Genomic DNA, 24,864 nt, shown 5'->3' with positions numbered 1-24,864 from the left:
ATGAAGTCTTCTTTCAGTGTTTGCCGATGACTGTGTGCGAACTTAAAGTTGGATGAACTATTCTGGACAGGACAAAACCCAGACTTAAGTCTCCTTCCATGCATTTGGGGAACTATTTGGAATATTGAAATATACTATTTCATACCTTGAGCAAAATACATCACATTGTCAAAATAATAATAGAGACTATTTTCCTAAGGCGTTTTGCAACTTTCCAATATGTTAAAAATCAGTTGGGCAATCTCCTCACCTCCCCCAAAAATGTCATTGTGGAATCACGACTATGGCATGTAAGGGGATTGTTCTTACATATAACACTTTTATTTCATTTCCTTTTAAAATCCAATAAAATGTTATCTCCTCATGAAAAGTTATAAAATTTTAGTCCTCTTGAAAAAGATTATAATTAATCTGAGGTTTCAGACACATATTTAATCTATTAGTAGAAAAATGTTCTACCTCTACTGTAATTATGTTGAAAAAGTTTGAGAGGAGCTTTTAAAAAATCTTTACCCATGCATTAAACAATTTTGAATATTGCTCTTTTAGTGAGAACAGACCAAGAGGAAGTACACTCCTAGCTGCAGTATAAAAGATTGAGGCTAGTGAGAGAAATGGCCTCTGGTAGTTTTTACATCACGGAATTTTTTTATCGGTGGAAATCACAGACCCTCTGTGTTAAGGGCTTCACAATAGAATTTTCACCTTTCAAATACAATTTAGCTTTCACACTGTTTTGAGATAAGGCGTGAACTGAGTGACATCTTAGCATCTTTTGATCCCTCACCTTGAAGAACTGCTCGGGACCATAATAGCACCAATCTTGAGTAGAGAAGTGGAACCGATTTTGCTAAAACATCTGAAACACACTCTTCCTAAATAGTAACACCTGGTCATGCAGAAAGTCCCAAGGAGTCTTTGTTCCCAGGAGATTCCCCAACCCAGTTTTCTGCTACTGGAGAGGCTTCAGTCACACGGCTCCGGTCAGAGAAGAGCAGCCATGGGTCCAGTCTCTGGGCTGTTCTTTAAATAGCACTGCTTCTCTGACTCTCCTCACGCTCAAGTTTTGGCTACAATGCAATTCCAACTATTCCTATCGATATTTTTCTGTTAATTAAAAATAACAAACGGCATTGTTGTCTGAGAGGAGTTATGCTCTCCATGGTAGATGCCACCAGAGCCTGAAAATCACTGACTTTGGGGAAAGCAGAACTCTGTGCCCCAATCAGCAACATCTGCAATATGAAAGGGGACTCCAGAGGTTAAAACCAATTTAAGCTTGTCAGTCTCTAGGCAAATGCCGCAGAATCTTCAGAAACAGCTTGTGACGAGGGCGTGTTGAATGGAAATAAGCTCAATCAACCTTCCGGTTTGGATCATTGAGAACGCTGGGATTTTTTTTTAATTGTATTTATTTATTATTGTTTTGTCGTGTTTGGGGTTTGGTTACATTTGGCTTAAGCTCTTTATTCCTCGTCTGGTGTTACTTGAAGAAATGTGCGTTTCTGTGAGACATAGTTCCCCCCGTTTCCAGAAATCTTCATGGAAGAGAAGTTCATTGCTACCATCTGCACTTGGTTTAGGAGAGCTTTGATTAATAAGGACCACCCTATTGTTCATTTGTTTGACATGTGGAAATATTTGTAATCTGTTCCCGGTGAGAGAGATTTCAGCAAGGACCTGGCTTGACTTTCAAACCCACGTTGCCAATGAAAACCAGCCTCCTGAATCCAGAGGTCAGTGGGGAACAAGCAAAGGTGTTTTATCCTCCCATCACCCCCTCCTGCAAACACCAACACCTGTTAGAAGTGAGGTTGAAACGATCCTGTTGGAACTCCGGACAGAGACCCAATTCCAACCTGAAAGAGGCTCTGATGTGTGGTGTATAATGACAGCTGGAGACTGCCCACTGCTACACATCATTATCATTCAGATCATGAAAGAGAATGAAATGGTTCAAGCAGATAACAGCTGTTTTTATTCTGCTTTTCAAAGATTCTCTTAAACAACCTGATCTCATTGCTTTTATTTAAGGGTGAACACCCAATTGTAAACATAGGAGAGATGCATTCTCATGATGTCAGTAATAAAAGCATGTATAAAGCAGCATGTGTATTCTGGAAAGCTAACTAACCATTAAAGCCAAGAAACATAGTCTGGCACAAATCTTATTATGTGTCCAAGAGGACTTGATGGTATGCACATAAGAAAATGTAATGAAACAGCGGGAAGGAGAAAAGAAGGGAGGGGTTAGGAGGCAGAGGGTTGGGGGTGCGCACTTTTGTATCTGTGAGATGTTAGCAAAATTAGAGAAAGGCAAAGCTGCCAAGATCATCTGAGAAAAGGGTTAGCATAGCAAGTAGAAATGCAAGCAATTCGGTTTCTATTTCACTGTATATTGTATTACAGAATCACCTCTTTGCATTTTTTATCTATTAGTTATAGACAATGAGGCAGTTACACAAGCACACACAGGAAAAAGGAAGAGGCCCAGTTTTCCTTTTATCAGGAGCTCAGATCTCATTTGGGGCAACGTACGTCTATTGTGCTTATAATTGCTCTGATGATTATGATAAGGATTCAGAGCAACTTGCTTGAGGAATTCAGCATCACACATCTTTCATCAGAATTTCATGAAAATAAAAGTGTGTGCAAGGGAATTTTGAAGGGGTAAACCTTATAAAAGGGTTTATGAAAACCTTTCTTTTAGAAACCTTATAAAATTGATATTCGTGATAATTTTTCATTTTTGTAAAAATATAGCAAGAAAATAGGCAATCTCTCCTAGATGCACTGTAGGATGACAATGCTTATTTTTAAATGTTTTCTTCTTATTTCAGTATAATAGGTGGCGTCGTTTGCGAAATGGGTCGTATGTGTTAATTACAGTAGAAATAGATCATCCCTTTACTATACTTGGTAATAAAAATGTTTGTGTCTGAGAGAAGCATGTGTATGTATACACATACAAAGTTTACACCTAAGGTTGGTTTATGACCCACATAAATTATAACATTAGACCAAAAGATGAGTTCAACAAGCAGTGTAAAATTGGAATCTGCTATTCATATGCTTAGACTTGTGCTTTAAAAAAAAAAAAAAGTAGAAAGCATTAAAAGTGTCAGCTCGGTAGATTTGCTGCGAAAAAATTCTTGTTCACCTGTGCATAAAATACAACCGCCCCCAAGGGTGTGCAGTTTTACAAAGGCAAATTAATCTTTTATCTGCCCAATGTTCAAACTACAATATATTTCAAAATTGAACAATATAAACTACTAAATGTGAGTGTTTTAGATAGTTCTGCCAAAGAAAAACCACAATGCATAGTTTGGGATCCTAAATTATAGCTGGATTTTCTGCTCTCAGATGTTGATTAGTTTATGTGGGAAGGGGCCAATGAAATAAAGTAGCAATATCTGGAACCACCGTATGACTTTCTATTTCTTTGTATCAAATAGGAAATAATGTGGCAAACACTGTTTTGAAAAGGCTTTTCCAGCTCAGTTAGGAACAGTGTTCAGATTTAAGTGCAAAATTTTTTCATCAGGGTGAAAAATGCTGATTCCACGGGCTTGTGTTAAAACAGTAGTGCACACATGCACACGCACAAGCACAAATGCACACAAGTGATCATTCCTAATGACTTAAATTGATATGAAAATATTCTATTTATTATTGACTGTGGCATGTTAGTTTTCCAGGTTGTGAGTTATCTGCGTTCCAAACTCCTTTTCTTTTTCTTTCCTCGTAAGCACCTGGGTAGGGTCATTCTGCTCACTGGTGTATCCACTACCAAAATGCAAGTGCAAATCAAAGGACACTATAAAGAAGACACCCATCACCCTGGAGAGGAACACAAAAAGCATGCAGATTTATATTGATTAGCAGCTCTAGGTCTCTGATGAATAAATGGTTTTCAACAATAACACCAAAGTAAGGATTTTGAATCTGCAAATATATCCTGAAACACAGAAGCTGCGTAGGTTAGGCAGCGAGGGAAGGCCAAGGGTAGAGCTCTGGAATTCAGAGGAGTGTTTCTATTTATGGCACGTTAGATAGTCACATGGCTATGAAACATGAATTTGGATGCCAAATGAATAACAAGTTTGAAGGCTGAGTGCCAAGTGACTTTAAACATCTGTGAAGTGAAAATATCCCTGAACCAAGGCATGCTACTGTATCACAAACAATTACTGTTACTGATCATTTTTCTGCTTTAGATAAAGTGCATCTCTTTTGGTGGGAGCAGGTACTAAAGGCTTTGTGAACTGTAATTAATCAAATCGCAAATGGACCCAATGCCCTCGCCCCCCTCCCCCCTGCACGGACGCGTGTACACACACACACACACACACACACACACACACACTTTTTTGGTAAATCCATACAAACAAGCTCACAACTTCTTAATATCTCAAAGAAAAAAACTGGTGATTTGTTACCAAGGAAGATACATTTCACCTTCCCACTTCTCCAAGATTCATTGTAACGCAGAATCAGGTGGAGCAGGGAGATACCTTGAAAATCTGCTCCTTTACCCCTGCTTTTGGTATATTAATGACTACAAGATGTTGAACGCTTATTTGAGCAGTTAGAAGAACCGCTTCCCAAAAGGAAAAAGAAGTGGGAACAGACCCAGAGGAGCAATAAGTTAGTGGACAGGTCTCAAGAGCTCTCAACATCAGCACGTTCCAGAGTTTAGTAACAAAGCTAAGACTATTCCATGATCTCTCCATCAACGTCAGCTCTAACATTTTCTTTCATTATGACTTTTAGAACATAACTTCTCTTTCATAAACTTCAAGTATTTTTCTGACATCGTAATTTATTGCACGATGCTAAAAAATTAGCATTCCGCCATTGCCTTTTTTGTCCTGCTCGTGAAATGCTTTAGAGAACCAGAAAGAGGGGGAAATGCGTATGTGAAGCCATGCATTAAATGTAGGTTCCTCTTTAAAGGATGGGGTAGAACAGAAATGTCCTGCTTCCAAAATGCTTATTTTGATTTTGAAGAGCCCTCTTGCCTAGGTGCTGTTCTTTTCTTCGTTTACTTTTCTTTCAATTGTCTCGCTTTTCTCCACACATCCCTGATGCAGATTAGCACAGGCCTCCAAGCCCCAGGCATCAAAGGAATTAGGTCAGACCCAGAAGAAATCAGGTTGCAGGCAAGAAAAAAAAAATTTAATAAAATAGAAGCTATGCCAGCCTGGTACTTCTGTATTCCTTCAGGCAGACTAAGGAGCCCTGGCCTTAGATGTGACAGTATTCAGTAATAGGGATGCGGGGAGAAAAGCAGAAAAGATGTTTGAGAGACCAAAGATTTTAACAGTATTAGCAACATGATGATATGCTGAATTTATTTAAAGCTAGTCTGTCTATGCTGCTTGGGCAGGGTGGGTTCTCAGCCTAAAAACAATATTAGCAACTAAAGATAATTCCAGGGAAAATCTAGTGTGATATCTGCTTGCCTAGCACTTAGATTTTGAAAGGAAAAAAAAAAGCTGTTTTGTACTTGTATTATACCTGAGATTAGTGGTCTCCTAAAGCATATAGTATCTGTCTCCAAGAAAAGTCAGTTTATGTTAGCATGTTTAATGCTTCTTTATACGATCGGGTTTTGGGTTATGCTAAGGACAAAAGAAGAGAGAGAGAGATTTTATTAGATGTCCACGCTCAGTTCATTCTCCAGATGACCATTTTAGGTGCCATTATTACTGCCTCTGAAGTGATTGGAGGAGTAATTCGAATTCAACCTATCACATTATCCAAGGGCATTCTATGAATAGCTGCAACCCAGAGCAAGTTCTGGCAAAGCTGCAAGGCAGCCTATCAAAGTCAGCAATAGCATTCAAGAGTGTTTTCCAGAGTTAGCGAATGCAGATGAGAATATTTATATGTGATCTCTCAAACTATAGAAAGTATTTTGGGAAAGATATTTTTCACAATCCTTAGATTAGCCATTATGTATTTTCTAAGCATTTTAAAGGGGGTTTGGGAACGATGAAAGAAATCTTTGGGTGATGCTAGCCACATTTGCACGTTATCCCATTTAATCCTCCCAGGAGCCCCTGAGGAAGATCTTAGTGTCTTTAGAATCTCCTCCTATGATAAGAAATTGAGACACAAGCATTAAGCAACTTGCCCCAGACCTTAGAAGGTAGCAGGGACAAAATTTGAACTCAGGGCATCTGAATGAAGCTCTACTGGTGTCTCCACCTTGCTGCAAGCAGTTTTAAGTTTTAAAAAAGGCAAGATCTCTTTAGGTTTCTGAATGTAGTAAATCTCAGCTTGGAGAGCTTGTGAGAGCTCTCAGACGTACGTTAAAGAGATTTAAAAAAACGGCTATTATCAGTACTCTTATTATCAGTAAGATAATTTTAAGAAAGGAAAAATATTATCCTAACTAGCATATCCTGAGATATTATTTAAAGACAGATATATGTGTTTTTCTTGCATAAAATAATATAATACTCACTATAAGGGATATCGTATTATTCCCAATTTGAAGAAAGAGAAATTGAGTCAGAGAGATGTTGAGTAATTTCCCCCAGGTTATCAGCTAGAAAGGAGAAGTGCCAGGATTTAGGCCAGGGAAGCCTGGTTCTAGAGACAGTATATTTAACCTCCAGCTCCCCAGGTCATTGTTAACTGATTCATTATATCACATCGTATGTAAAGGAGTGGGGTTTTGTTAAATGATTATGTTGTGAATATAAATGAATACCAATTATTAAGGACATGTTTTACATATGCATGGCTTTTGTCTAGAACTACCTTTTCTCTTCATTATCTACCTAATTCTTCTTACTTATCTTTTAAAATCCAGCTTTAACGTTAGCCTTCTGGGATTCATCAGTGTGCTTTACAAGCCCTTCTGTCCTCACAGGAGGGCTGTAATGGCATCTTTTACATTGTGCAGTATTGCTGTACTTAACTTTTTCTCCAACTGGACTCTAAGCCTCTTGAGGGAAGAAGGAACTCCATCTTTTATGACTTTATATCACTAGTAATAGTGCTTGTCATGTGGCAGGTGCCCCAAATAACTTGGGTTGATGAATGAATAAAAAAATAAAATGATGTGTAAATACTTTGTTGGAATAGATGATTGGATGCAAGATGGATAATGGATGGAAATATAAAAGAATAACTGCCATATACATGCAGGAAATACATGCATCAGTCCAATGTATGTGCCAACTTTATGTTTTTTTAATTTTCATTTATTTTTGAGATAGAGAGAGAGATAGACAGAGTGTGAGTGGGGGAGGGGCAGAGAGAGAGGGAGACACAGAATCCAAAGCAGGCTCCAGGCTCTGAGCTGTCAGCACAGAGCCTGATACGGGGCTCGAACTCACAAGCTGTGAGATCATGACCTGAGCTGAAGTCGGATGCTTAACCAACTGAGCCACCCAGGAACCCCCCAACTTTAGATGAACAGAAATTCTTGGACATACTTCTTTAAAAAGAAACAATATTTAATGGACTCATTTTCCTACCTTATCTTTAAATACCATTCTTTCTTCCATTGCTGCCTTTTAATAGCCATTAATTATGATTCATCAAATTAGTGGTAAATTTGCTCTTGGAAAATTTCTCTACTTGTTTGCAATATGTGTATCTAAGCTTTTAAGCTTGATCTCATTCCTCTTAAGTCAGACATCCTAGATGCCTTTGGATGGAGATACTGCATCATATTCTCTGGCTCCCTAGCTGAAGCCCTCCATTTCTTTCCATCATTTGCCTGGCAGGTGCTACTTGGAGATTTGGCCTCTGTTACACCCTCCTAGATGTTAGCAATGAAAATAGCAAGAAATCCTAAACCTACTGCCAAGTGTGAATCTTCTACTTCAGAACAGATTTTTCATCCTGGTCCTAACAAGGAATAAACCACATAATATTTCCAATATTTTAATATGATGCCATTCCAAATGGCAGATTATATTTACCTACCTGTCAGAGCAAGAATAAAAAGAATGTTTTCTTCATTAATAACCATACATTGTAAGAAAACATTAATTTCACCTAAAAACCCCACAGAAATTTCAGGCTACCATCATGGGTGCCTCTATGATACCATTTATGAATATAATACTCTGTTAAGAATGCAATTACCAGAGAAACATTTCTCCATGAAGGATTTGGGGTTGTTTATAACCAGAGAAATATTATCCACCGCTTTGAGAGTTGCTTTGGACAATTACTAGTCAAAGCTTAAAGATATAAAGGCATGTAAAGATTGGCCTTTTACTTGAAGTCAATAGTTCACTGATTTTTGTCAAGAAAAAGAGTTCACTGGATTTCCTTTTACACTATCAAACAGCTTCTCATTTTTGATCTGATAGACTAATTATTTTCCACAGTGGTATAATTTATCCCTTTAATTATTTCTTCAGATATTGATAGAGAGCCCATCCTTTGTCAGGCACTACAGTGTAATGTATTTTCTGACTAGTGATTAAATATCTTGTTTCTCTCTCACTGTGTTTTTGCCCTCAATGACCTAGTGTTTATGACTACACAAACCAGCCTGTCAAAATCTACAAACGAAATAACATGGGGGGCAAAATATACATGTGTGCCAGTTTATTTTAATTAATAGTAATAGCAGCCTCCCGGCTTACATAATGTTAAACTCTTAGAGATTTAAGTCAGCTAAAGAATAGATAAATTCAAATTGTTGTCGGTTGCTACCGAAAGGCAAAAAGGGAAACTGGAATCTTGCCATTTTCTGGTTATGTAAATTAGAAAGTATGCAAAATCTCCATTCAATTCTTGTTTTAGCCAAATACTTGTTTGTAAAATTGAGGCACTACCACAGTATGGGAGTTGTGTGTGTGTGTGTGTGTGTGTGTGTATGTATATTATATATCTATATTTTTTTAATTTTTTAACTATGATACTGTATTCATAGAAGTATACCTAAACCTATACGGGATGCAAACGACAAGGAAACTGAGCCACTAAGTATAAAAAGTTTGTCCAAGTGGCCTGAAAAACCAATGGATTCATATACAAAAGTCATCGCAATTTTTAAAGTTCACCAACATAATCTCTTAAACCAAATTAAAAATTACAAGTTGGAAAATATTTGTGGGTTATCAAAACATTCTTTATGTCTGGCCTGCTCTGTGCTGACTCATAGTCTCGCAAGTCTCATGGGATGCTTCTTTAACACATTTCACCTTTCTTTCTTCGGTTTGTAGGGTAGAAAGAGTCCCTTTAACTCCTGAAGACAGTAAATCACAGTTTGTGTGGTGGTTCTCAGAAGACACTTAAAGAACTGAATTGGATGCTCTCCATAGCACCCTTGCCAAAAGAGTTCGGAAATGACTTCCAGCTTCCCACAGTAATAAAATGGCACTGTTTGGCATCTTTAAGGTAATAAAAGTGAATTTTTTCCATTCTAGTAAATGAGAAGAGAGGCCTGGTTGTTTTAAAAACTGATTAAAATTCATGTGTTTTCCTCAAATTATAGAGCATGATATGAGCACACTTACACGTGAACTTCAGACCACCTCAGAGCATTATTATATCCAGCTCTCTGAGGGAAACAGGATGTGCTAGTGGGTCAGTGGAAGGGAGCCTGGGAAGGACCCATCAGGTGCTGTGAATACTGAGGCCATCATTCAATAGGTGGCACTCTTCCCTCTGAGTCAGTGGTGAATGAATTCGAAGCGTGCTCTTTGGAGGATGTTATTTTGCTTGAAGGAAACATTGTGGAAGTTCGTAAGTGTTTCTGGCACTGTTAAACAGCTGCTGAGTCTAATCGCAGACTCTGGCTGTATTTTGGTGATGGGAAAAGCTCTAGAAAACAGGTTTCGTGTCTTTAAGAAAGCGGCTTATGCAAGGCATTATCGTCATTTGTATACAAGACGTTTTTGAAATTCAGTTTCACTCTCTTCACCTTTCAAAGGAAAATCTTTTGTCATTCCTATTTGACTCATAGGGTCTAGGAGGAAGTTTGATCATCTTCCATTTCCCATCTGGTTATTCATAAGGCACCTGCACGTCTGTGATTTCTCCTAGACTACACAATGTTACCGACTGACAACAAACATTTTATAAAGGAAGGCCACCTTTCAGAAGAGGCACCTGAACATTAGAAGCTTGTCAGCCAAAGGCACGGGATATAGCTTTCTATCCTTCTTCCTTATTTCAACTGTACCAGAAGCCGAAATTATAATTGTGCTAGCCAGAAAAGAGAAGATTGATACTTTTTACATGTAGTCCAACCCACATTTGTCTTTGTTTAATATGCTGCAATTAGAAGGCTATTACAAACAAATTAGTAGTATCACGGAAGAAATTTTAATGACTTACTGATTTCAGTTATTGCCAAATACCTTCATCTAACCGTCCCATTCTTGAGAGACGCCAGTGTGTGTATTTATATAATCTCTTTGTTAAAATTATGCAATGGTGGCCTCAGTAGTTAGGGGCTAGTCCATTAGTCAGGTAGACAAAACTCTTACAGAGGTTAAACAGATTATTACAAAAGTAGCAGGATATAGACACACCCAGCTTAACAATAGTGGGGAAGGAGGTGTCCCCAACAAAGATATGATAAGAGGAAGGGGAAACATCACTGCAACTCTTAACGATGGTCTGTAAACACTTGAGTTCATGTTTATTAAGCCCGTGACAGCTCACTTCAACAAAGACAGAATTAGATGTACATGCTAATGCCTTTTGCTCACAAATACTCCCAGTGAGTCTGACCCAAATCAGAGCATCCGACTTCAGTGGGTAGCCATCTGTGATGAAAAGGGGAATGTTTCCTTCTGGACGAGCCCTGAAATACCAGTGGAGACAGTGTTCCTGCAGCTAGTCCTTGATTTTCACCTTCAAGTACGTATTTACCTACTAAATGATGTGGTCTCCAAACAGACTCATCAAAGAGGTTTAAGAAAGAAAAGTGTAGTCCCTGATACACGGCTAATCATCCACAAAATATGACCCAACATGTTTATAGACCTATACTTGCCCTTATTCCTTTGTAATGTGATTTAGCCATTCCTCTCAATCTTCGAGCAATGTGCTTTTCATGGCCATGGAACATATTTAACTATGAACAGAGAAGTCAATCAGTAAGTATTTACTGAATGAATAGGTAAATGAATAAACACATTAAACTGAATTTCTCATTTTTCTCATTGCTAAAATGGAGGTAATCTTACTTCTAGTAACTATGTAAGGGCAAGAACATTCATGTTCTTGATTTTTTCAAGTGTAATAAATTTATCCCTAAATACAGAAACTGTACAGTGCTACCCTAAACAACCTTCCTGCTTAACAGTATTAAAAGTTAAAAAAAATAATAGCAAATTCAACATCTCTTACACTAGCAGGAACTTTCTAAAGAGTTTATAATTACACTTGAGTTTGTCCCCTTGTCTCCCCCTTGTTACCTTTTCTAGAACTTAAATTATTTATCTTCTACATTCCAAATATTATTATATATTTGTTGTAGATAAAACAATCACTTTCCTTCAAACATTTCTAATTGTGATTTTTAAATCTAACGTGTATAATTTGTATCCACTGTGTAAAATTCCATTTATCCATTCATTTCACATATGTCAGTTGAGTGTCTACCATATGTAAGATAACCTGCCAAAATTCAAGGATGCAACAGAAAATATTCAACTTCTCTTTATTCCTTGTGTTTCAGATGTCACCTAATGCCACTGGTTTACTTTGATTTGGCCAGGGATCGTAAGTGATCATACAGGCTAAAGCTGGGCCTTTACGAGAGTGGTTCTGAAAGTTGTCCATACTTAGGAAGCATCTGTGACTATGTATGTAGTAAAACAGGTTCTGAATTTCATTCCCCTGGAATCAGGCTCAGTAGATTTGGCACAGAGCCCAGAAATCTGTGGCATTTCTAACAAGCTTCTCAGGTAATTCTCAGGCAAGTGGTCTTCAGAACATGCATTGAGAATCACTGTTTTACAAATTAAAGAGATTTTTTTTTTCTTTTCATGCCATGCTTCATTCTAGGTACAACACACATCTTCTTTTCCTTCCTCATTATATGCTTCCTATAAAACATGATTTAAATGTTCCTGAATGGTGCTTTATAATTACAGAAAAATCTGTTGTGACCCACGAGGACTACTACAGTATTTTTCATCCTTCTAAAATGGATAGGGATTAATGAGGAGTATTAAATGCGATTTTTTAAAAAAAGTCACATTTTGATATGAAAAATACTTTAACTACCATGGTTCAACTCTAAGTTAGTAATTCGTTATGATGAAAATTATGGATTTTTAATCATTAACTTTGACTATCATTTTACAAAATAATTTTCACAAGTTTCCACTAGGTGCTTTTCTTTTATGCTTTCTTTTGTAATTTTCCCTTAAAATATCCCATTGGGTCCTAATATGAATTTTTCCTCAGTCCCTTGGAAGCAAGTGAGAGAAGTAAGATCTATTCTGCTTCCTATGTCAATAATACCTTACCTCGAACTCTTTGAATGGATTATTTCTCTCCATAAGCCCTTCAGTAATATGGCAATGTCATAGGTTGTGAACACAATGACATTATTTAAGGTCAGAATAGATAGAAAAATCTGTGACTAGCCTCTACTTCTTGTATTAGGGTCTACCATTCTCCTTTAGAAATGTTGGCTTATTATTTCATAATTTGAGTTCCAGACATGGTTTTCTTTCTACTAAGGTTGATAGGTCATTTCTTTAAGAAAGTTGGATATATTTCTAACCTTTTCTAATTTGAATATTGTCATTGCGTGATCTGGTGACATTTTTATTTTTTTCACTTAAATTTAATTAACTTACAGTGTTGTATTAATTTCAGGTGTACAATAGTGATTCACTAATTCTGTACATCACTCAGGGCTCATCAGGACAAGTGCACTCCTTAATCCCCATCACCTATTTCACTCATCCCCCCACACACCTCACCTCCAGTAACTATCAGTTTGTTCCCTATAGTTCAGAGTGTGTTCTTTTGTTTGTCTTCCTTGCGACTTTCTTTTTAGATAAATCAATAATCCCCAAGCTGCCTTAGGAGATTTCAGTTGCTATTAGCCCTAAGGACAACCTCCAGTCAAGTGTGGCACCATTTAGACACTTGGTTTGCATAACAGTACCACATTTACTTTTATTTTTCCTTCCCTTTAAAAAAAAATCTTTTTTAAGAGGCTCACTTGGAAACAGGTCATAGTAGACCATTTTCAAATGTTCAGTTTCTTTAAGTGCTCTAAGCACATTCACTTGAATAATCCAGCTCACTAAAGACCGAAATCTATTCTAGCTATTTGTGAAAACATAGTGCCCAACACCTACCTGTCCAACAAAGACGTTAGGGCTAATCAAAATAAAATGAACCATAATAGCTCCCCCTCCAAAATGAAATAAAAAATGGATTTTTATTTTGAACATTTAAAAGACTAAATAAATTTGAAACACTGCTTTAAAATATATATTTCCACATGATAATATGCCCTTGGGCCTGGAAACAATTATAATAAAATTTTGTGGGGAAAACCCCCCACTGTTTTTGTGGTGGCATTTCTGCCATGGTTCCAATTAGAATTCCTATAAATCTTGGAATTGAGCAAATAGGGAAATAAAAATCTCATAAAATACCTGTCTGTATTCAAGCTGAAAAAATGAATTTGGATAGGATTCCAAATCAAACTTTCTAACTTGTTGAAGTTGATGTTATACCTGTTTTTCAATCTGTGGCAATCTGTGGCAACTTACCTAAACAGTTCCAAGTTAAAATAGAATGTAGACTTTGATCTTTCCTTTTTAAATGAAATCATGATAATTTTGGCTCAATTACCTACACTAATGTAACCATTTCCCCACATGGGGTTCTGTTAGAAGCTACAAATAAAAAACAATTGAAAGGTTTTCTCCACAAATAATAGCAAGGCTGAGAATCCAGGAATCCAATGCATTGTGGACCAGTGACAGACCACGCAATGGAACTCAGCCTCAAAATGGACAAAGGAAGGGGCACCTGGGTGGCTCAGTCAGTTAAGTGTCTGACTCTTGGTTTCAGCTCAGGTCAGGATCTGATGGTTTTGAGTTCAAGTCCCACACCAGGCTCTGTGCACGGAGGCTGCTTGGGATTCTGTCTCTCTCTTTGCCCCTCCCCCGCTCACTCTGTCTCTCTCCCAACATAAATAAATAAACTTAAAAAAAATGGACAAAAGAACTTTTTATCAACAACTTTACAACGATAAAATGTAAAGTAGAACACATTTACACTTTTGACTGTTTCCTTTTCAGCAACCTCATACAGAAAGTTTTCTTTATCTTTTTAAATGTCATAACTGCATAATTGTAAATGCTATGCAAATTATCTATTACTAGCTGAACGAAAATTCCAAAATACTAAGCATCATCAAACTTTAGAAAATACATAAATATCTGTAGGACAGTATTTTCAAATGATGCATAGAGGTAAATACAAATGCCTTTTGAATCATAGGCAACGCTTTAAAAAAATCTTAAAGTAGGAAAATCCCTTGAGGAGAGGCCTGACTCCCTTTATGAATGAAAAATGTTGCCATGAGGTAGAGGGGATCCATCTGGTGGTTTTAGTCCATCTTATCCCATCAGAGAGGACACCACTAAAGTATGTTTCTCACAGTGAAAATATCTCATGGTGAAGGTTGACCTACCTTCACTGTCTTTTAGAAATGTGTTATTGGAAAAGGAAAAGTATTCTAGGTCTACCATAAGCAGTCAAGAAATTAGATATAGTCATAAGTAGGCGACAGCTTTTGTCTGGTAGGCTTGTAATTGTAACGAAAGCTCAGAGTTCTTTTCTTTTCTTGTAAATCCTAATTTACAGATGCAGAATTATATAAAAACAAGGAAAGAAAAACAGAAAGGCAAAAAAAAAAAAAAGAGGGGGGGAGCAAACTAGCCTATAATCTACTTCTTATAATCACTTACCAATAATGCCAAAGTGAAAACAGATTATTAAATTAGATAATGCTTTGGATAGGAAAAATGTATTTAAAGCACTCTATTTGAAAACATTAGTACCATAATTCTCATCAACATATTATTATCCTTCCTCCAGAAGACTTCAATATCATTAGATGTCTATCTCTTACACTTTAGTGTTTATGAAGGCTTTTTTTGTTTGTTTGTATTTATCTATCTGTCATCTATCAACAACCCATCCAACTTAGTGGAGGCCAGATGGGTCCAGTAGCTAAAACTACAGAAGAAGCTTTCCTAGGTTGTTTGTTGGGAAGTTCAATATTATTGCATCCCTAATAGCAGCTGCTTCTGTTTGAACTCAGGGTTATGGAAGATGAACTACATTAAATGGTAAATCATTAAATATCAGCTGAGTAAAAGCACTGTGGTGCGGTCCCTGCTTCAATCACCAGCCTCTGCCTTCTTACGTGCAAAGTCTCTCTTCACAATCACACAGTGGAACACTGACAGAAGGCCAAGGCTGAAACCACACAAAAAACCGCAAATGGCATCTTTTGGGTTTTCAGTCGGCGAGGAAATGATCATGAGCAAATATTCAGCCATGGAGCTGAAGCACAACATTGCATTTCACACAGCTATAAAATATTTAGGAATGCATAATCCCTTTAGAGCCTCATTTTCTTCTCCTCTTATGTGTTTATTCTCCAGGAAAAGAAAAACAACTGTTTAAATTATGTCCACCTAATACCTTAGATTTACTGCAAAGCCTACAATTTGCTGGTTTCCTTTTACTATTGATCCTCTTTTTACTTATGGGGATGTGAACATCACAACCAGAGATACTCATACTTATTCGAAACTAACACCGTACAATAATGGATGCCATAAAGTAAGGTTGCGGGACTGTTACAAAAATTAGACCCTTCTCACCCACCTGAATGCGGCGGCAGAATAATCTCCAATGGCAATTATAGCTGTAACATCCCATTCCCTGCGTGGCTCAGCTTCCTAGCAGGACACTCACTACTACAAGCCGTGTCACAAGACAATGGTCTTTCTTTATCTTTATGCTGCATGTGCTTTCATGGCGCTTTGCTCCACCATGGGTTTGTCTTCTCCGCATAAATGTTGGGGCTATCACTCCAGTGTCAGACCAGATGCCAGTGTCGTGGCAAGATACTGGAGGTAACCACAGAGCATCCTCAGCTACATATTCTTCTCACCTCCCCTGAATATACAGTCTGCCAATCAGTTTTACGATATGCTTATTTGGCAAATGTATCCTGTCCTGTCGTTGCCACACTCATCTCTGCTGGAAACATATTACTTTCTATAGAAGGTAGAAAGAGGGTCTCTAAAATGCCCTTAGTAGTTACACGTGCAGACTCATTTCACTCAACAGATGAAAGGAAGAATTTTCTTTTCATTTCTATAAAAAGATGTCATAAAATTATTTTTATACCAGTTATAAAACAAATGAAATGTTGAGGAAAAAATTGTTCACTAACACCCTGAAACTTTAAAAGGATACACATTTTTATATCCATGAAACTTCTTTTTTTTTGTAGGAACTGTATTATTTTATACATTAGAAAGGCGTATTTCATTGTAAAAAATCTATCTTTTCATTGCTGTATTAATGAGCACCTACCTCCGGTAAAAATATCATGGAATATCTCATATGCACAATGTCACATTTTGTTTAGGAAAGAAACAATTATACTCTTGTAACAAATTATAAGGCCTGGAAGGTCCTCTTATTGTGTGACCTTAGGAGAATATTTATCAGCTGTTTGTCACCATTTTCTTGTTAGAATAGTGGCAATAATAATGCCAACCTCACGCACGTGTGAAAATAAAATAATGGAATAAGTGCTTGTCATAATACCTGGCACATATTAAAACTCTTAGAATAAGTGAAATGTGTTTTTTGTTCCAAAGCATATGTAATGTGTCTCAAAACTTTACTAGGTAGTTTACCACGTTTCCTACAGTTTCTGCCCGTTCCCTACTCTGCTGTGCATTTACTAAAAAGACTCCTTTTTATAGCTTCTCATGCCACATGTTTTATCCACTGGAAATCTTTCAGAGACCAACCGGTGAGACCAACTTGCAAATATATTAACGGAAAACACACATGGCATGTGGCTGGCTACCTCTTCTGGGACATAAATAGACAAACAGAAAATGTCACTGATGTCACAGTGTCATGTTTTCGAAGAAATATAAATCTTCATGAACTGCTAGACATGATTTTGCTAACACGAAAAAGAAAAGACAACAATTTTGACAAAATTAAACTTAACCCTATAGGACCTGGTTATCCTCATGTTAGCTGCCTTTAAGATGTTATTGGCCTACACCCATATTCAGGTCAAACTCAAGATAACCGAGTATTATTTAGCAGCATTGGAGAGGGATTGAGGGGGAGGCAGGCATATCCAGGACATCATCTAGAGGACATATCCTTATTATTCAATACTGTCTTGTCATTGTGTTAAAATATATCCATCCAGACAACCCAGAATGTTCATTGGGCAGAAATGAGGCCCTAGAACCTGTAAGGGTTTGTGTACCTGAGAGCAAGGCACACGAGTGAGTCACAATTTATAATGGAATTCATAACTCAGATTCTGGATGCTGAATAATCTAGCACAACTACAAGAATTGTTCAGTGCAGTGTTTTGAAATTTTGTCAATCAACTTCCTCTTATTTTCTTATCCCCATAATAATGCTATGCACATATATGTGCTGTGTGAATAACGAAGACAGAAGCGTAAGTATTTCATGACAAAATGCTACCTGAAATGTAAAAAGAAATCACTTAATTAATTCTTAAACCACTTAGACTAATTTCATCAGAGATTACGTCATTCAACAAGTCACGTCATTACGGAAGCCAAGGTTAAATTGCTCTTTCTAAAAAAATAGAAAGCCAATCTTTAAAGAGCTTTACAAAAATGAAAGAACTGATTGATCTCGCCTCGCTCTCCTCCTGAAAGAAAAGTGATCTATCTATCTACCAATGTATCCGGCTCTCTGTATAGTTACTCGCTCTTATCTGTACTGGTTACAAAGTTTCCAAGGACAGTACATTTTAGGATGCTAGTGCACATTTCATTTCATAAGGACACCCCAATTTCTTTTCATTTTTGGAGAAGATGAATTTTGTCACTGAGCAGTCCAGGCCCACGTTGCTTAAAAGGAGTCAGTTTCACACCAGCATTTACGGAAAGCCCAAGCTTGGGTGTCAGAGAGCATCCAAGAAGCGATGAAGCATCACTCGCAACTGCCATCTGTTGAGCGTTTTCCCGACAGCTGTATCTCTTGACCATCACAAATATAGATAATCGCAAGAGGCATGAAGGAAGTGCCCAGCAGTCAGACACAGAGGAAAATTCCATGTTCATCTGTGAAACAACACTGCTTTTAATTGCCCCATAATGATTTTCTAACAGACACAATGGTATGTAGTGTAGTCTTAGAGTTGATTTAAAGCACACAATAAACCACAGTGCAGCTGAAAAACCAACTGAGACTTCTTAGTGCCAGGAAGGTTTTCGTCCTACATGAACACTTAAGAGCATTTTCACCAGCTACTCTGTCCACAATCCACTTTTACCAAAAATAATTGCCTCTCTCGTGGTGCCGGGGCAGTTTTGAAAAGTAAATGAACATTTTTATTTCAAATATCAGCGAAGCAAAGTTCTGGTTTTATTTTTAATCTTTGAGATATATAATCCTAAAATAAGTTCACTGGCCGGGTGATGGCCCCAATCTTGCTTTCCTGATTTTTTTTAAAAAAACGTTTAATGTTTTTATTCTTATCCTTCAGTGTAAAAGTCCAATTATCTTCAGTCTTTGCTTCTTACAAGACATTCTCTGACACAGCGGTTGAGGTGGTATTGAGAAGGTGGAATTGGCTGGTGAAGACATTCAAATCCTTGATTTCTTAATGGGGGCAATTAATAACAACACTAGAAGCTACCATTATTTGAGGCCCCACTATGGGGCAGAATTCCTCTGAGGGCTTCATAGGCTTGAACTTGAAAGATTCCAGTCAAAACGTCACTTTATGCGAAAGTCTAATACTCTGTTTCTGGGAATTCAGTTGTCAGAATATGATGGATTAATCAACAGAGGCTTTCTAAATCCCCTGCTCCATCCCATTCCATAACATGGAAGAAAGAGAGACACGGAGAGAAAGACAGAGAGAATGAAGGGAACTCCAAAAGATCAACACGTTTCCACTTTCCATTAATCCCATCATTATTATAATAAGCAATATATGTTAACGCTATCACATCTCTACACAACACCAACACACATGCACACACACACTCACGTTATGTACTCTACACTCTCATCTCTTTCACCAATTGCCAGATCCCACTTACTTGTATATCATCGTGTTACTACCTGTTACTGCTACTCAGGAGTGTGGCACCAAGAGCAGATATTGTACACAAATTAAAAAAAAAAAAAAAGAATCTGTGCAAAACTTGCATTAGGTGCATTTGGACTCGTTATCTATTTTTTTTTGGGGGGGGGGAGTCTGTGTGCCAAAATTGTAAGGGTTAAATTGTACTGTAAGGCTAACGCTTAGCTTGAAAGATAACTTTGTTCTGACACTGAAGGTCAAAAGATAACAACCTTGCTTTTACTCTTGTAAATCATACTTCATACTCTTGTGAATCAGGCTTTACCAACGAAGGAAACAAAACCTCAAAAAGAGCATCAGAGACAAGGTCAAGGAGATCCACTGGTTGAAACTTAGCAATAGAAAGTCTAAAATAATCACCTCATTCGATAACTGTTTCTGACTCATCTGGCAACTGTTTCTCTGTTCTGTTCCCAGATAATGATAAAACGATGTGATCGGCTTTAAAAACTCTGTACCCCAGCTGTTTAGGGCCACACTCTTTTCAAGAGTGTTGGTCCCGATCGGTCAGCCACACTCTTATCAAGAGTGTTGGTCCCTATCGGTCGGCCTTACCTTTCAGCGTCACTGGCAACGAGTGCGCAGAGGTCCAAGTTCAAACCTGCAATAAACGACCCTTGCCGCTTGGCTTTGACTTACGACTCTGGTGGTCTTTTGTGGGAGGTTTCAGAACTTCGGGCATAACAAAAATGAGCCCCACATGCCCTTAAGCGATATTTTTCAAAAAAAAAAAAAATCTGAGCCACCTACCCAGGATCCCAGAAGGCACGGAAACTTAGAAAATACACTTTTGAAGCCTTCTATCTATATTTGTGAATTCTCCATAATGCATTCCAAAAGCAGCTTTTTCTACAACGACCCACTATTCTTGGTATTAAGGCCTGTCCCTGAACCTGACTTCCAGGTTCCACTGCTTCATGGTGAATAATGGTGAGAGATAACAGCTAAATGCACTGTCACCTGGATGCTACTGTTGCTTCTTCTTCTTCTTTTTTTTTTAAATCCCACAGATATTTACACTCTAATAGTCTCTGGGTGTTGGTAAACATTCTCTTGTTTAAAAAAAAAAAATTGTATGCATAATCCAAGAGGTGCTCAGGAGCCATGACTAAACAATATAATTTAGGGAAGAAGAGGGTATAAATACAGCCTAAATCTGCTTAAAGAATATTCCTTATCCCTAAATCAGTAGCAGAACGTGGTCTCAGCCTACCATCAGTTTGTCGCCTGTCCTAAGAACAGCCCTCACTCCTGCTTTTCAAATCATTTGCAGTAAAGAACGCATTCATCAAATGTGTACTTCTTCAGCTGCGCCCTAGTCTATGCCTAAAGCACCCTTCGATCTCTTTCTTGAAACAACGGTTTCCACACACCAACTGGTGCAAGCACTGCAGACATGTTTTCTAATATGAGAAATATAAGGACTGTGAAATTATACCCACATATAAATGGGACAAATAACTACTGAGTGTCTCACAGGTGTCAGGCAGTGTTTTGGGAAGTGGAGAAAAAGAGGTGAACAAATGATTTGAAGCCTATGACCTGGGGTATTTTATATTGTTAACGGGAGAGATCGCTAATAGGCAACCAGTATATGGCCAGGTAGTGAAAAATGCTAGACAAAAATGGAAAGCAAAGCGATGAAACAGAGAGGAATGGAAGTCGGGAGGAGGGCTTGTCTGCGCGGGGTCTGGGGAGAGGGGCTTTAAACAGTGTGGTTAGAGAAGCCCTCCTCTTGTGGTTCCATTTGAGTGGAGAGCTCCGTCAATGTCCCAGGGAATAGATTTCCAGGCAGAGGAAAGGCTGGTGCGAAGGCAAGAAGGTGGGAAGGGGCTTGGCATGTTTCAAGAACTGGCTGTTTCTGAAGGCTTTTGTGGCATGTTGGTGTAAAAGCTGCCAAGGCTTCATTCTTGTCAAGGAGGTCTCGCATTTATTCTACGATGATGGCTTTCCTCCTTCCTCCCACCCCCCACTGATGTTAACATGTCCTTTCTTTAAAGAAGTGATGTAAGATTTCAATGTTGGTTGGGCATTGTTGTTTTGTTTTCTTTTGTTTTTAATAGCCTAACTTGGCAATATCAAATGTTGGCAACCTTATGTTATTCTCTTTTTCTTGCCTTCCCCCAAACTGATTCATGAAATACAAAACTCTGTTAAGCTCTGGCTTAAGACGACATGACTTAAAGCGCCAAATCCCCCCCCTCCCCCCACGCCGTGTCCATGGAAAACTCCATCTTAACGGGCTCCTTAGTGTTTGTTGTATTTAACTAATATTCGTACTTACTTCTTATTTTCCAGGCTTATTCTGAAAGAAAAAGAAACATTCAAAAATTCACAATGTGTATGTTTGGTTTATTTTAGTTTGTTTTTAACATGAAAAAGCGGTAGTAACATTTATGCCCGATTCTTTCATAAAACAGCATGTCAGCAGAACAGGTACGGGAGATGGGGCCCTCCCAAGATCTTTGATTGTCTGACATCAAAATTAAATGGGGGTGTTCAGAACATCTGGGCCTCTCCTCCTACTCCATCCCCCCCCCCCCCCCCCCCCCCCCCCCCCCCGCCCAGGATTTCCAAGGGATACCCATGTTTGTTTTGTGATTGTGTTTTGGGGGTAAGGTGGAGAGTTTGGAACCACTTTTCCACCCCCTCTTTTTTCTTTAAAGGGAAAAGAGAAAACCAGATATTTTCAAGGGAAATGACTAGTAGTGGCCAGTATAACAAAGAAACCCCGCTAAGCCTAACCACAACCTGACAGAATGAAAAGTGATTCCACAGCTGCCACTCACCACAAATCCCCACGAAACATGCCAGGAAATCAGCTGAAAGCAGTAGAGAGACTGCTTCTCAGGGGCCACAAACATGACCCCCGGAGAATCTTCTGGTCCCATTCAAATTCAAAGTTGCAAAGGGCGGTGGGGGTGGAAGCGGGAGACAGAGACTTAGCAGCCCTGTGATCACTTTCAGGGTGATGACGGAACTGATTTAAAATGCAAAACCGAGTTCCATTGTAAGCACGGACACACACTGGAAGCTGAAGGGAAGTGGGATTTCATTTAGTGATTTTCAATTTTAGGATTGAAATGGGGGTAGAAAGATCCACGCTATTTATTTTTCCAGAACTGAGATCGCCTCTTCTTTGTGCAGGATAAGTGAACATGGGCTGATCTATTACTTCTTTGGGTTTCCATGCTAATAAGGCATACTTCCCACAGAATCTGACAGAAAGGATGAATACCTTGCCCTGCCAATGGTTAATTTGTAGTGGCATGTGTCTTTCTTGAATGTTCATGAAGTTTTCTAATTCATCAGCACACAATTGGGCTTTTTTTCCTCCCTTTGCACAGAATGAAATGCCGAGAGGGCAAGAGGTTGAGGGTGTTGTATTATCCCTCGGCCAATGTATTTACTGCCCCAAAAGTTATTGCTAATTTTTGTCTACCTCAGGAACAAAATTGTTCTTCGGCAAATAATTTAGTACTGACCACACTTTAAAATGTTTATTACTGTCGAATCTGTCACAGATTGCATCAAGCCACAGAGATGCTAATCTATCTCATGTATTTGAAACTCCTCTGGGAAACATATATTCGGGCTTACTGCTGAGTGAACATGACTGTTAGGATTATAGAGACCATACAGAGTGAAGAAAAGCAGCATAGCTTTTCTGACTGGAAAGTAAACAATAGGGTGATTGTCGGCTTACACATTGGGGCCAATAGCCCTACTGCTGAGGAGCTCTATGTAAAAACCAAGATCAGCAAGCAGTCTTGATGTTTTCTTCTTGGAGTTGGATGTTGTCAAGGATTCAGATGCGCCACCCCAGTGAGTATGCAGGAAACAAAACAGGATATTCTTGTTTAAGGACTGCTTTCTGTAATTATGTTGATTTTTTATGCAACACTTGAACTTTTAAAAACTCAAGGATGCATGAGAAGTACTCCAGAGGAGAATAAATGATTGGGATTTTGTCTTGAGTGAAACGTTATCTTGTGTTCTTAACAAAATTAACTTGTTTGTATTTGTGAGTGGGTCTGTGAATTAAGTATACTTAGACTATGCCTGGTTTGTCTCCCCACCTCACGCACCCCCCACCCCCACCATTTTCAAACAGGAGGTCAAGTTGTCTTTGGAACATCATATTTCCTGCTTGGAAAAGGCACTGGATTGTATAATAGTCTGACAGGAAAGTATCAAGAGCACCAGGAGTTTCCCCTGGAAGGCTCGAGGTAAATGTGCAGCACCTATGAAGTTCTTTCCTTTGAGCTAGCATGAGCTGTTCTATTGTTGTGTATTCAAAGTCTTCAGAATGGAAACAGCTAAACTAAACTGTAAATGCTCTAAGGAAAAACATCTTTGGAAATATGTACAGTAGCTTGCTTGGAAACATTGTACTGTTTTATCTGTCCTTCCTTGCTGAGGAAGGAACATCTGGCTCAGACACTCGCCGGTTAATGCTATCATGCTACAGACATCCGGTAACTTCTTTTCCATCCAAATATCAGTTCTGTGTATTAGACAAGGGATGTAACATATTTGTATGCCAAGATACCTGATTTGGTGACAATTATTTGCCCTTTATTTTAACAAAATTACTTCATGCTCCTTTTCTTTAATCAAAATGCCGTGCGATTTCCTATTTCACTCGAATAATTCCCATAATTTTACAACACAATGAAAGGATTATAGATTAGCACAGGTCAATCTCCTCCATATTCTCCTTATTTTTCTTAAGATTCCAATCCACAAAAGGTCTTGGACCACATAATACTTCCGGGTCAAGGACACCACAAGGTCTCTTTGCAAAAGCACCCCAGCGGCTGTCCAGAGCAATCATATTCCAATGGCAGTGTGCTCTGAGTCTTAACCATTGTGATTCAATGGTGAAAATGAAATGTAAAGTAGATGGTAACTACTGACTTGAGTCACAGGCACGCTGAGAATGCTGATTTCCCTCCAGGGGTAGAGCGGTGCGGGGGGGGGGGGGGGGGGGTAAGCCTGAAAGGGTTTGAATCCAGATTCTACCATTTGGCAAGCAAATCACTCAGCCTTTATTTCCCCTGCTTTTCTCCTGTATAAAAGGAAGATTATAATTGTTCCAATTATCCATTGCTGCATAACAAAATATCCCAAAACTTAATGGTTTAAACCAACTCTTTATTATTATCTTTCACTTTTCTGTGAATGACTAGGCCCCATTGGGTGGTTCCCATTTGGGGTTTGTCATTCTGGTGGGGTCGGGTCCCAGCTGAATAGTAGCCTTGATAGGGCTGGCCATCCAACATGCTTCGTTCACATTGTAGGCTGGTTCCCTTGAGGATCACTTCACACCTGACCCCTCAGGCTTTCTCACAGCATGGAGGCCCTAGTCTGACTTCTTAACATGGCAGCTCGAGGCTTCAAAGGAGCAAGGCAGAAGTCCAGACCTAGTCCGTTGTCTCTTCTGCCTCATTTTATTCATCAAGCAAGTCACTGAGCAAGTCAGCTCA

The 24,864-nt window shown here is 38.5% G+C and overlaps 1 long non-coding RNA gene across 2 annotated transcripts in view; it reads left to right on the top strand.

The window, feature by feature from the left end:
* LOC125912470 (uncharacterized) overlaps positions 1 to 24,864 on the top strand; it is a 400,306-nt gene that overhangs the window by 90,746 nt on the left and 284,696 nt on the right. For both annotated transcript variants that reach the window (XR_007454756.1, XR_007454755.1), the window contains exon 2: positions 9,204 to 9,378. This is a non-coding gene — a long non-coding RNA (uncharacterized LOC125912470). The remainder of the gene's footprint in view (positions 1 to 9,203; positions 9,379 to 24,864) is intronic.

The sequence above is a fragment of the Panthera uncia genome (assembly GCF_023721935.1).
Source record: "Panthera uncia isolate 11264 chromosome C1 unlocalized genomic scaffold, Puncia_PCG_1.0 HiC_scaffold_4, whole genome shotgun sequence".
NCBI classification, from domain to species: Eukaryota; Metazoa; Chordata; class Mammalia; order Carnivora; family Felidae; genus Panthera; species Panthera uncia.
The sequence above is the reverse complement of the archived record's forward strand: the minus strand, read 5'-3'. Positions and strand labels throughout refer to the sequence as shown.